The 12,481-nt window shown below is 45.4% G+C and overlaps 1 long non-coding RNA gene across 1 annotated transcript in view; it reads right to left on the bottom strand.

Annotated features, from left to right (window-relative positions):
* The window catches only part of LOC307199995, a 37,004-nt gene that overhangs the window by 6,286 nt on the left and 18,237 nt on the right, over positions 1-12,481 (bottom strand). Inside the window, exon 4 of the long non-coding RNA XR_013832286.1 lies at positions 1,975-2,129. This is a non-coding gene — a long non-coding RNA (uncharacterized lncRNA). The remainder of the gene's footprint in view (positions 1-1,974; positions 2,130-12,481) is intronic.

Genomic DNA, 12,481 nt, shown 5'->3' with positions numbered 1-12,481 from the left:
TGTCTTGCGAGTTCCTGCGGGGTTTTTTCCCTCCCCCCCCCCCTTTTCCTAAGCCCTAAGCCGCTTATCAGCTGATCCGCTAAAAGCCGCTAAACCGCTAATAGCGCTAATCCGCTAAGCTGTCAGTGGGCTTGCTTCGCAAGACGAAAAAGCCGCTATACGAAGAGCCTCACGGAATGGATTAATTTCGTCTTGCGAGGCACCACTGTAAAATGGGGGTGAAATAAGAGATGGAAGGGGGGGACTTTAAGCACTTCATATTTAAAAGGTCTTTTTTTAATGTTTGACTTCCTATATTTTAATGTTTCATGTTTTATTGTGTTTTTATATGTGCTGGAAGAATGGATGGGGAAACCCAGCCAGAAGGGTGGGATATAAACAAAAGAATAACAATAATGTCAGAAGCCCCACACCCCTGAAAGCTGCTCAACATTTCCCTCCTCCCACACTTCTCCAGGGAGACTAATGGTCCAATAAAAAGGAGGTATTCAGCCTAGTTCTCAAACGATCATAATTATGACTATCCTGTGTTACTATCCCAATATTCTGTTTTTAAAGACCTTACAGAACTTTATTTTGCAGGAAGCAAGAAACCACCAGTAACTGGAATTAGGGAATGGGAAGCCGTGTTACACCAGGTTAAACTGATTTAGCCCAGATTTGCCTATGCCAGCTGCCACTATGCAGCTTCTGAAGCTAGTGCCCCAACACTGAGCTCTCATCCTTTCCCATAGTGGTAGCAGTCAGGTAGCATTTGCACCAAAAGGTATGACAAAGGTGGAAAATGCAGAATAGAGCAAGAGTTTAAAACAACCTGGTGATCAATTCTGCCAAGTATATGGCTTGTGTCTTGCAGTGAGGAAAACAGTTATGGCTACAATCCACAAGATGGCAGGCTTGTCAAACTTCCTTGGGATATTTGAGCCGTCCTTTTGAACATAAGCAAAGCTTCAAGTTCACAAAACAAAATATTCTAAATAGGTAGTCCGAATATGTCAACTTATGCATTTTGCACAAACATTCCACAATCTTTTAGGAACAGTCTTTGCTATGCTCTGGGTCCAGAAAAGAATGCAAAGTCATCTATAAGGAGCAGCTCTGGCTAAAATACCAATTTTCATATACTCCCTTATTTTAGGGAGCACCAGGGTGGTGGCGTTTGTGGTTCTCCCCCTCCCAAATTTATCTTCACAACAACCCTATGAGGCAGGCTGGACCTAAAGGACTTCATTGCCAGTAGAGGACTTGAACTTATTTTGCCCTAGCCCGTGTCTGAGCTCTAACCACTACACCGCATTGGCTTCCTGCACAGCACACCACACCTGACTCCCAAAATCAAATATATATTTATTCAAAATTCAGCACAGGCTAGCAAGCTGTTACATGTACAGTGGCTAAAGTTATCAGTGTTTCAAAATGGCATGCTATTTTTGCTCTTCAAGTGCTGCTGACTTAAGCCAGAAAAGGTAAGAGAGGCAGGCTCCTTCTGTGAGAAGGAGAGGAAAGTATTTTAGGGGTAAATTAAAAGGGAGACCACTGAGGAGACCACCTCAGCCAGTCTCATGGCTCTGGTCAGGGATGATGGGACTTAATACTCCAAAACATCTGAGGGCACCGTGTTGACTAAGGCTGGGCTTAAGCGTCAGACTAAGGTCACAGAGATGCAAGTTCAAGTCTCCACTAAAGCTCACCAAGTGACTATAGGCCAGTTACTTTCTCTCCCAGCCTAAACTAACCTCACAAGGTTGATGTGAGGACAAAACAGAAGGGAGATACCGTACACGTTGCTCTGAGCTCCCTGGGGGACATGGCAGAGATGCATAAAGACATGAATGCATATATTCTGGAGAGGTACCAGCTCTCCCACTGTACAAATTCAGCATCTAGGCAATCAGTCTGTTGTAGACAAAATGAAAAAACAAAAACAACTGTTTTATTAGTGAACTGGCACAGTTGAGAACACACAATACTTACAATGCTCTAGCCCACCCAGAGGTCAGATGGATGCAAACAGCAGGACACTCCAAAAGGAGGAGTTGTCTTTGGGAAGCAGCTGTAACTCCGGCTGAGGGTTCACCTCCAGAGAAGGTTGAGGACAGAAGTGAAGTTCACGCATAAGATTGCTGGATCTAAAACAGAACATGACATGCAGAGAAACCTGATGAAAATCAATGCACATTTTCCAATGAGATATCACTTTATTGGTGAACTCTTTCTGTGCATTAATGCTTGTGCTTGCTTGATTTTTTTGTTTATTTTGCAAAGTGCAGGTGGAAATGAAGTATCAGTTGATGGGGGGACGGCGAGAGCTCCAATTCATTTAGGATCCCTTGTGCCACGCAGAGTTAACTCAAGATACTCAGGCATTCTCTCTGCCCCCTTCCCTAAGCATTTCCTGCAGTGTGATAAGACAAGGAATGAGGCCTGTTTCAGAAATTAAAGGCACTGGCTATGATTAGTTTGAAGAAAACTTTCAATGGTGCCTTAAAGAAAAATGAAAATAATATTAATTCCTGAACCAGTACAAATAAAGATCTAGAGGAAATGCCAGCTGAATTCCACAAGAGGGCAGCAGAGTCCCACATTTGGAAGAATGTGAAATCAGGCCATTCATTCTCCCTGTGTTTTGTTTTACTCTCCCTTCTCCCGCTTCTTTATAATTTCGCTGAAAACAATAAATGCAAACAAACAGTGTCAAGCGAGCAAACAGCAATATATAAACTGTATTTTGGAAGCACAGAACGGCACCAAGTACCAGACAAGTTAAATGAAATGAGTACATGGTGTAAAAGGGGATAAATGCTAATCCTGGCTGGTGTCCATTAAAGCAATTTTGAATCCTGGATTGTTCAAATGTACATGAGAAGGTGCTTCATCTTCTGGCTGCCAATGCAGTATTTAAACAGTGCAAATAACACAAATTGTCTATAAACAAAATTCTTTTTATCAAAAGCTGGGAAGGGCTGTAGCTCAGCAACAGAGAACCTGCCAAGTATGCAGAACTTCCCACCTTGAACCACTGATATCTCCACATAGGCTTAGAAGAGACCTCTGTCTGGAACCTTGGTGAGCTGCTTTAAGTCAGTGTAAACAGTATGGAGCTAATGGCCCAATGATCTGACTCAGTGGCGTAACGTGGGTTGCCAGCACCTGGGGCCGCAGGGAGGAAGGGAGGGAAACATACGGAGCATGCATGCACATTCAACTGCCTAATGGCACCTGCATCACCCAGAGGAGTGCAGCCACAGAAATAAAAGTTCTGTTGTCTGGAGAAGTCACTTCCTTGTTCGCATGCAGAAGCCGTTTTCAACGGAGACCAGCGACGGAAGCGTACAGCTGTATTAAGGCAGCACCTGGTGCTGAGATTTCATGCCCCGAACCATTTTGCACCTTGGGGAACTGCCCCTGTGCACACACACACATCTCCAATGCTACGTTACTGGTCTGACTTTGCATAAGGCATACCCCTCAACCATCCCGTTTTAAGCAGGACATCCTGAAAATTACAGAAGCTGTCCCAGCTTCTGATTGACTCCTGGGATTTCCCATTTTGGCCCATCAAGATCACGGCCCTGAGAGACTCGCATTTTGGGGCACCGTTCTCTCATGCGAGTCACCAGGCTTTTGCAAGATCATGGCCCCGAAAGATGTGCGTCTTGGTTTTCCTCCCAAGCATGTTTGAGGGTATGCATAAGGCAGCTTCCTGTGTTCCCAGCAAAATGTGGGCTAGCTCATGCTCTTGTCAGGTGGACTGTAGCTGGTTTTACTGGCAGAAGGGAATACAAGGGTGCCTAAGGAGTGTGACTATAGCCACTGAGCTTTTGTCACTTCAGGCACAACCCACCACTAGTTGGGAAGGAAAAGCCCATGCTGACTCCAAGCAACATGCAAACAATCTGCTGCAAATTGACTCTTAAAAACATTGGATCAAACAATGGCTCTATGCCACTACAAATGGTGTGCAGAAAGGTCCTAAGAGGCGAAAGGAGAACCATCTTCAAATGTCTGAAGAGATGAAAGATCACAGAGATGATGGATCAACCCTGCTTTCACTTGCTCCAAAGAGGTAGGACCAAAACCAAAGGGTCAAAATCACAAGGGGAAGGATTTCAATTAAACATTTAGAAGAACAGCACAGTCATACCTCGGGTTAAAGTTGCTTCAGGCAGGTTGAGCATTTTTGGGTTGCGCTCTGTGGCGACCCAGAAGTAACGGAACGCGTTACTTCCAGGTTTTGCTGCTTGCGCAGACGCTCAAAATGACATCACGTGCATGCGCAGAAGTGGCGAATCGCAAACGGGATCCGTTCCGGAGCCCCATTCGCATCCAGAGGTACCACTGTACAAGCTGTTCAGCAGTGCTACAGACTAGCCTCAGAAGATGTTGGGCTCTCCTTTGTTAGATGATTTGAAACAGAAGCTGGACGACCAACTTACCAGGGATGCTGTAGGAGGGGATTTCTTATACCAATTGGGAATTGGGGCAGGAAGGCTTTTGAGATCCTTTCCAAAACTATTATTATATGGGGAGTGGAGAGATGTTTCCTAAACATGCACTTTTAATTTGAACCATGAAATAAAAAGACACTCTAATCTGGTTCCTACAGTCATTTCTATTGGGCTAAACACCATCACAACAGCCAGTTTCATTCAAATGGATATTCTGAATGCACCCAAAAAGAGCTGGTCAGCAGTGCCACCTTAGTTTCCAGGTGGCAGAGGGATGGATGCCGGAGTACAGTCCCACTAACAATATAAGACAAATAAAAATAGAAATAGTAGAAAAGCTTCTGGGGAAAAGGGCTGAACTTGGCCTCTCTATCTTCCCATGTGCTAGAAGATTCATCACCCTTCTTATGGAAGGTCATTCGCATATTTGATCTTGGTGGGGGGAACTATTTTGTTAGAGCTTTATGACTTCATTCTGCTAAATGCCTAAACCAGTCCCTTTTGGTGCTGCTGAGATAACAATAATGATGCACAGGCACAAGCTAATCTGGTCAAGACATAGCTTGTATGAAGGGACATCCATGTGGTAAGGGAGAAGCGTGGCTGTGCTACTAGCCCCCACCTCCATTGTTACAAGCATCACCAGCCCTGTTGACATCTCCACATGGTGCTTCCTCTCTTTAGAACTTTTTGAATGTTGTTGGCATCTGTCTGTCTCAAGAGACGATGCAGTGTGCTTCCGGAGGTGAAGTCAAACCCGCTGTGTTGGCAGCAGCAAAATGACCTCCCTGAGATGCAAGCCTGGGCAGTGTGTATGGATGACAAGACCCAGCCCCTCTCAGCCTCGTGGTCCAAAGGAAAGCAGAGCAGCAGAGGATTAGGATCAGAGTCTTCCTTCTCCCAGATGGGCTACCTTCCCAGGATGAGGAGCCCTAGCTGCCCCTGACTTCCCTAATGGCAAGTGCACAAACTGCCTTCTTGACTGTTGAACCCACTACTGGTCTCGTCCACTCAATCTGCCAGAGTCTCTCTTAACACGCAGGGGAAAGTCACTAAATCACCAAGGGTTTGAGACCTTATTATTCCTACATTTTCTAAGGTATAGAAGGAACCACACCAAGAGAGGGGAAGGGGAGTTTCTATTACAGGCCAAATGCGTTGCCGGCTATGGCGGGGGGAGAGGGGAGAGAGAGGCCTGCTCCCCTGAAGCAAACAGGAGAAGCTGTCCACTGCAGACCTCAAGGGCTCTGGTTGCGAACGGGATCCGTTCTGGAGGCCCGTTCACAACCTGAAAAGAACACAACCTGCATCTGCTCATGCGCGGGTCACAATTCACCACTTCTGTGCATGCGCGTAATGTCATTTTGCGCGTCTGCACATGCGCGAGCAGCGAAACCCAGAAGTAACCCTTGCAGGATGCAACCAGAAAAAGTGCAATCTGACGAGGTATGACTGTACCCATCTGGACCTCAGTGCTATTTTTCCATAAAAAGAGATGCCAGAACTCACCATGAACACCTCCCTTGTTCTCTTAGAATGGCAATGGGGCCCACCTGAGAAGTGCCAGAACTGAGCTCTGGTGAGTTCTGGTTTTTTTGTTTTTGTTGTGTTTTTTTTAAGCCCTGCATCTACTATTTGTCTCATGGAAAATCATGAACACTTTATGGCAATTAATTCCCGTTGCTAAATGAAGATCACACACAAATATGCACCTGTGTCATGATAACATGAGCCACTCAAGACCCAAAGCCATTTTCTACCTATTATGGCAGGAGTGATATAAAAATTGCCTGTCCTAAAATACTAGCAGGGATTTGCTCTGGGCTTATTTGAAAACAAACCTAGATTGGCACCTGAGCAGGTAGCATAAATTTAGTTCCTAAAATCATCAAGAAACGTCAAGTATAAAAATGTAGCTGGTCGGACATGAAAATGTATTGATGTTGTATGGCATGGGGCCAAGTCTTTTGTACCTTTTCCTTGTCAGCAAGTGCCTTCATTTCATTACAGGAAATGTGCTTTTGGAGCACCTTCCTTTATCAGATTTCACTTATAAAGACACCAAGGTTTAAATTCTCTCCATGGTTCCATGCTGAATTTTACAGAGCAGGGAGAATTATGGCCCAGGCATTGCTTTAAAGTCAGTAGGTTGGCTTTCATATTGGGCAGCTTCTGCTCAAAAGCTTCTTTGTGAATCATAAATCAAATGAAGAGCATAATAAAATCACACTTTCTTTAAAAGTAGCTGTACAATGCATTTGGCTTTAGGAAGAGGAGGAAAAATCCCCCTCTCCCTCTGCGAAAATGGCTGAAATAAAATACAAATGGTTGATATTTATCCTAAAGTGCCCAGTGCCCGTTTTATATGCTGTTATTTCTCTCTTTTACAAATGTATTCACTGTAATGTCCTCATGAGACTGGCATCCTGTTTTTGCAGTAGCTCTCGGTGCTGAAGGAACGCAAAACAGAAGCCCCTGGTTTTAAAATAGGGACACAAATTAAGGCTTGCTGAAGAATGGGGACGTTGAATGACAGCAGTTGCTCAGCTGTGCTGTTTGAAAAAGTGCTGGAAGAGGAAGGTCAAAGATACAATATATAGAGAGAGAGTGCTTCCAAACAGGCACTATTTGGTGTGGGATTTTGTCATGTTCCAGCAAATTCAGGTTGAATTAAAGTCAATTTGGACTTCTTGTGCAACATGCCCGATTCCCCCAAAATCAGACTTCTCGCAATAAGGAATGGGGGAAATGCACTGGAAAGTGTGCAATAGCACTTGGTTGAATCCCGTGCAACCTCCCCGCACACAGATCAGAATGAATGCTTAATAAATAGCTGACTTCATCTAACCTCCCCACAAACTTTGTGCAAAGCAAATCAGGATCCATAGTCAGTGAAGAAGCCGACAAAGCTAGCAGATTCTGTGCATCTGTGAACATTTACACTCATTGTGTTGTTGTTGTTGTTGTTTAGTCGTTTAGTCGTGTCCGACTCTTCGTGACCCCATGGACCAGAGAACGCCAGGCACTCCTGTCCTCCACTGCCCCCCGCAGCTTGGTCAGACTCATGCTGGTAACCTCGAAAACACTGTCCAACCATCTCGTCCTCTGTCGCCCCCTTCTCCTTGTGCCCTCCATCTTTCCCAACATCAGGGTCTTCTCTAGGGAGTCTTCTCTTCTCATGAGGTGGCCAAAGCACTGGAGCCTCAGCTTCACAATCTGTCCTTCCAGTGAGCACTCAGGGCTGATTTCCTTCAGAATGGAGAGGTTTGATCTTCTTGCAGTCCATGGGACTCTCAAGAGTCTCCTCCAGCACCATAATTCAAAAGCATCAATTCTTCGGCGATCAGCCTTCTTTATGGTCCAGCTCTCACTTCCATACATCACTACTGGGAAAACCATAGCTTTAACTATACGGACACTCATTGTAGAATACCCTAAAATAAAAAGAAATCTACACTTCGGGGGGGGGGGGAGTGCGAGATAGAATCTGTTTAGCACTATAGGATGATAAGTCTGGGACTGAATTCTTTCCCACCACCACCATCAAATGTACCTCTGTGGGACAGGAATTCCACAACTTAAGAATTGCCACGGAGAATGCCCTCTCCCAGATGACCACCACCCAAACTTCTGAGGGTAGAGTGAGCACCTTTAATTAAGTCTGAAAGTGAACCAGTGGTCAATGAAGCTGTTTTAGAACAGGGGTTATGCAAGTTCTGAAGGCAATCCCAGCTATTAATTTTGGATGTTTTGAAGTTTCTGTGTCGTCTTCAAGGGCAGGTGATAGGCACAATGAAGTGGCTTCACCCATATTTGCTCAGGTTCAGACCAATATTTACACCACCTGTACCCTAGCCACCTATGCTCCTGTTTCATCACACACAGGTCAGTAGAGTACCAAGGCGAACTTCGTGCTACACAGCACTGGAGAGGGGGGCACTCAGAAGCGATTGCATCACCAGCTCTATGCTTCTTGCCATTTCATAAGGCAATGGCAGCCTCAACAGGAGCCCCCAGCCATGTCTGCCAGCTATGACTGTCTAAGTATGGAGGGGGCGTGCAAGGTGGAAAAAGTGACTGTATCTGTCTTCCCTCATGTGTACAAAGTGCCCCTGAGACTCTTTTTGGTGAAGTTGGAAATGCTATTATTAGAGAACTGGAGCACTCAAAGAGCAATACGAAGTGCCAGATGGCACCGCGAAGTGAGCGGTGTGCGATTTACAGTAAACAAATTAGTTATCTTTGATGGGTCATGGGGAGAACAGAAATGAAGTACTCTGGAAAATGTCAAAGAAAGCAAAATAAATAAATAAATGAGCAAACAGTAGAACCTTCCCCCATTTAAAAGATGTTGAAAAATGCAGCTAGAGCAACTTGGGTGAAAGCTGTGTGACTTGTAGAGCTTTGCAGCTGGTTGTTCAAGAGCTGTTTGCTGGAAATTCTTCCCCAAATGTGGGAAGTTTCTACAAAAATGGAGAGACTGCCAGTGCTGGTGGACCTCTTGCAAGTGAAGCATGGGTGTTGTTGTTTTTTTAATGGCACAATTTTTTTTGAAGGTAGGATAGTAGTCCGGGATCAACCCCTACATGTTTAGGCTGCTAATACCTATATGTTCACTAGATTCAGAATACATGGCAAAATATATTACACATTGATTTGCAACCTCCCACAATTGCCAGATTAAAACATATCCAGTACCCATTTGTTTCGCTTTAAGAAAAAAGTTCAAGCTCTGCACTGTGGGATAGGAAGCACACACTCTTTCCGATTTAACCACAAAGAAGCAGGGTGAAACTACATAAACTTACACCATAAACAATCTATGCATGCTCCTATACAAAATTACAGGGAAGGAAGCCCATCTAATTTAATCAAGGCTAAGAGATTTATTCCTGGATAATTATCCATAGTACCTTGAAAGTGCCAACATACATAAAGAGGTCCATTATTGCATGGGTGGAAATGTATAGCCCTCTCCACCCAAGCTGTAACATGAATCAGCTGATATTGCTGCATGCCACACAGGTAGTATCATTCTGCCCAGACACTGAGGTCCAGCGCCGAGCGCCTTCTGGTGGTTCCCTCGCTGCGAGAAGCCAAGTTACAGGGAACCAGGCAGAGGGCCTTCTTGGTAGTGGCACCCACCCTGTGGAACACCCTTCCCCCAGATGTCAAAGAGAAAAATAACTACCAAACTTTTAGAGGACATCTGAAGGCAGCCCTGTTTAGGGAAGCTTTTAATGTTTAATAGGTTATTGTATTTTAGTGTTTTGTTGGAAGCCGCCCAGAGTGGCTGGGGAAACCCAGCCAGATGGGCAGGGTATAAATAAATTATTATTATTATTATTATTATTATTATTAGAAGACTTAGGGATGAGCAATGTGGATACTTCTGATTTCAGCAATGACACACTCCCAGGGAGAATCTACCTATTTTGTCCCCGCTCATAGAAATTACACGTCACATCTGGAATACATGGGGGTCTGGCTCCATGCTGTAACCACAATGTATAATATACCAATCAGGTTTGAATCATGTCTGGAAACGTAGTGATCACCTGTGATTCCCCTACTTGGAGATGCCAGGGCTTGAACCTGGGTCCTTCTACATGCAGAGCAAATGCTGCACCACTGAGCTAAGGCCTTTTCAGGTGATAGCTGCCCCCACCTCCAATCTCAGATGGGTTAAGTACTGAGGATGCCCTTGTGGGTTCAGGAGCCCCACACACACATGCACACCCCCAAAGCTGGAGGTGGGTTGTCAACAAAATTGTTCTTTTCTTGCATGAGACCCGATTCAGTGGGCTTCAATTTTTGTACCCCTATTTCTACTGCTAAATCCAGGTGAATGCATTTAACCGAGGTTCAAGAGTGTAGCTCATAAAACAGATTCTGTGAGTTCTGTTCCCTCTTTACAACCACTGCTTCTAAAAGAAAAATACATTTCTGAATAGACTGTTATCTGAAGTTATCAGACTAATGTATTAGCTTTATTTATAATTGCTGTTCTGTTCCCCAAGGTGCAAGCTACCAAGAGAACCATTAGAGTCACTGATTTATTTATTTTTTTACTTTTGTAGTAGGAACAGCTTTGTAAAAATTACTTTTTAAAAAGAGCAAGCTTAAAGTCTTTTCATTTAATCCACCTAAGTAAAAAAGAAAAGCTGAACTAGGCAGAATAAACATGATTTTTCTGATGTGTCTGGTAAAAGGATTCTCCCGGGTAGAAGCTCCAACTTCTATTTATTTCACTTTATCAGCTCTCCATGCTGCAGAGACCTTGAAGAAATGTTGGGTCCCAGGGAGTTGTCACTCACTGACTCCTATAATCAGCTTCTAACCCATTCTCAGGATCTTGCTTGCTCAGATACAGAGTGATAAGTCTACAGAAACCTGTCTGATAGAAAGTTCAATTCCTGAAGTTAGACCACAAACAACTGCCCTATATAACACCCTAACAGATAAGTCCTACAGGTGGCTCACAGAGGGAACTGAAGGTAAAGGAGCCAAAATATCCACAACCCTACAAAGTATATGGGCAGGACAGAAGGGTCTGCTTTCTTTCTTTCTTTCTTTCTTTCTTTCTTTCTTTCTTTCTTTCTTTCTTTCTGTTTCCAAGGCTGGCTGCACTGCTGGGGAATGGTAAGGCTTTGGAACCAAGCATTTCTCAAACCTTCCATTCTTGGGCAAGGTGATTGAGCGAGTGGTTGCTGAACAACTCCAGGCACGCCTGGAAGAAGCGGACCATTTGGATCCCTTCCAGTCGGGATTCAGGCCTCATCATGGGACTGAAACTGCCTTGGTCGCACTGGTTGATGATCTCCAGCGGGCTAGGGACAAAGGTGAGAGCTGTTTCCTAGTTCTGCTGGATCTCTCAGCGGCGTTTGATACCATCGACCATAACATCCTTCTGGACCGTCTTGAGGGGCTGGGAGCTGGGGGCACTGTCATACAGTGGTTCCGCTCCTTCCTCCTGGGCCGTGTTCAGAAAGTGGTGGTGGGGGATGAGTGTTCAGACCCCTGGGCTCTCACTTGTGGGGTGCCTCAGGGTTCTGTCCTCTCCCCCATGCTTTTCAACATTTACATGCAGCCGCTGGGAGAGATCATCAGGAGGTTTGGGCTGGGTGTTCATCAGTATGCAGATGATACCCAGCTCTACCTCTCTTTTAAATCAGAACCAGTGAAGGCGGTGAAGGTCCTGTGTGAGTGTCTGGAAGCAGTTGGAGGATGGATGGCGGCTAACAGATTGAGGTTGAATCCTGACAAGACAGAAGTACTGTTTTTGGGGGACAGGAGGCGGGCTGGTGTGGAGGATTCCCTGGTCCTGAATGGGGTAACTGTGCCCCTGAAGGACCAGGTGCGCAGCCTGGGAGTCATTTTGGACTCACAGCTGTCCATGGAGGCACAGGTCAAATCTGTATCCAGGGCAGCTGTTTACCAGCTCCATCTGGTACGTAGGCTGAGACCCTATCTGCCTGCAGACTGTCTCGCCAGAGTGGTACATGCTCTGGTTATCTCCCGCTTGGACTACTGCAATGCGCTCTACGTGGGGCTACCTTTGAAGGTGACCCGGAAACTACAACTAATCCAGAATGCGGCAGCCAGACTGGTGACTGGGAGCGGCCGCCGAGACCATATAACACCAGTCTTGAAAGACCTACATTGGCTCCCAGTACGTTTCCGAGCACAATTCAAAGTGTTGGTGCTGACCTTTAAAGCCCTAAATGGCCTCGGTCCAGTATACCTGAAGGAGCGTCTCCTCCCCCATCGTTCTGCCCGGACACTGAGGTCCAGCTCCGAGGGCCTTCTGGCGGTTCCCTCACTGCGAGAGGTCAAGTTACAGGGAACCAGGCAGAGGGCCTTCTCGGTAGTGGCGCCCACCCTGTGGAATGCCCTCCCATCAGATGTCAAAGCAATAAACAACTACCTGACATTCAGAAGACATCTGAAGGCAGCCCTGTTCAGGGAAGTTTTTAATATGTGACATTTTAGTGTATTTTTCATCCTTGTTGGAAGCCGCCCAGAGTGGCTGG

The sequence above is a fragment of the Podarcis cretensis genome (assembly GCF_951804945.1).
Source record: "Podarcis cretensis genome assembly, chromosome: 12".
Taxonomy (NCBI): Eukaryota; Metazoa; Chordata; class Lepidosauria; order Squamata; family Lacertidae; genus Podarcis; species Podarcis cretensis.
This window is presented reverse-complemented; position numbering and strand designations above follow the sequence as displayed.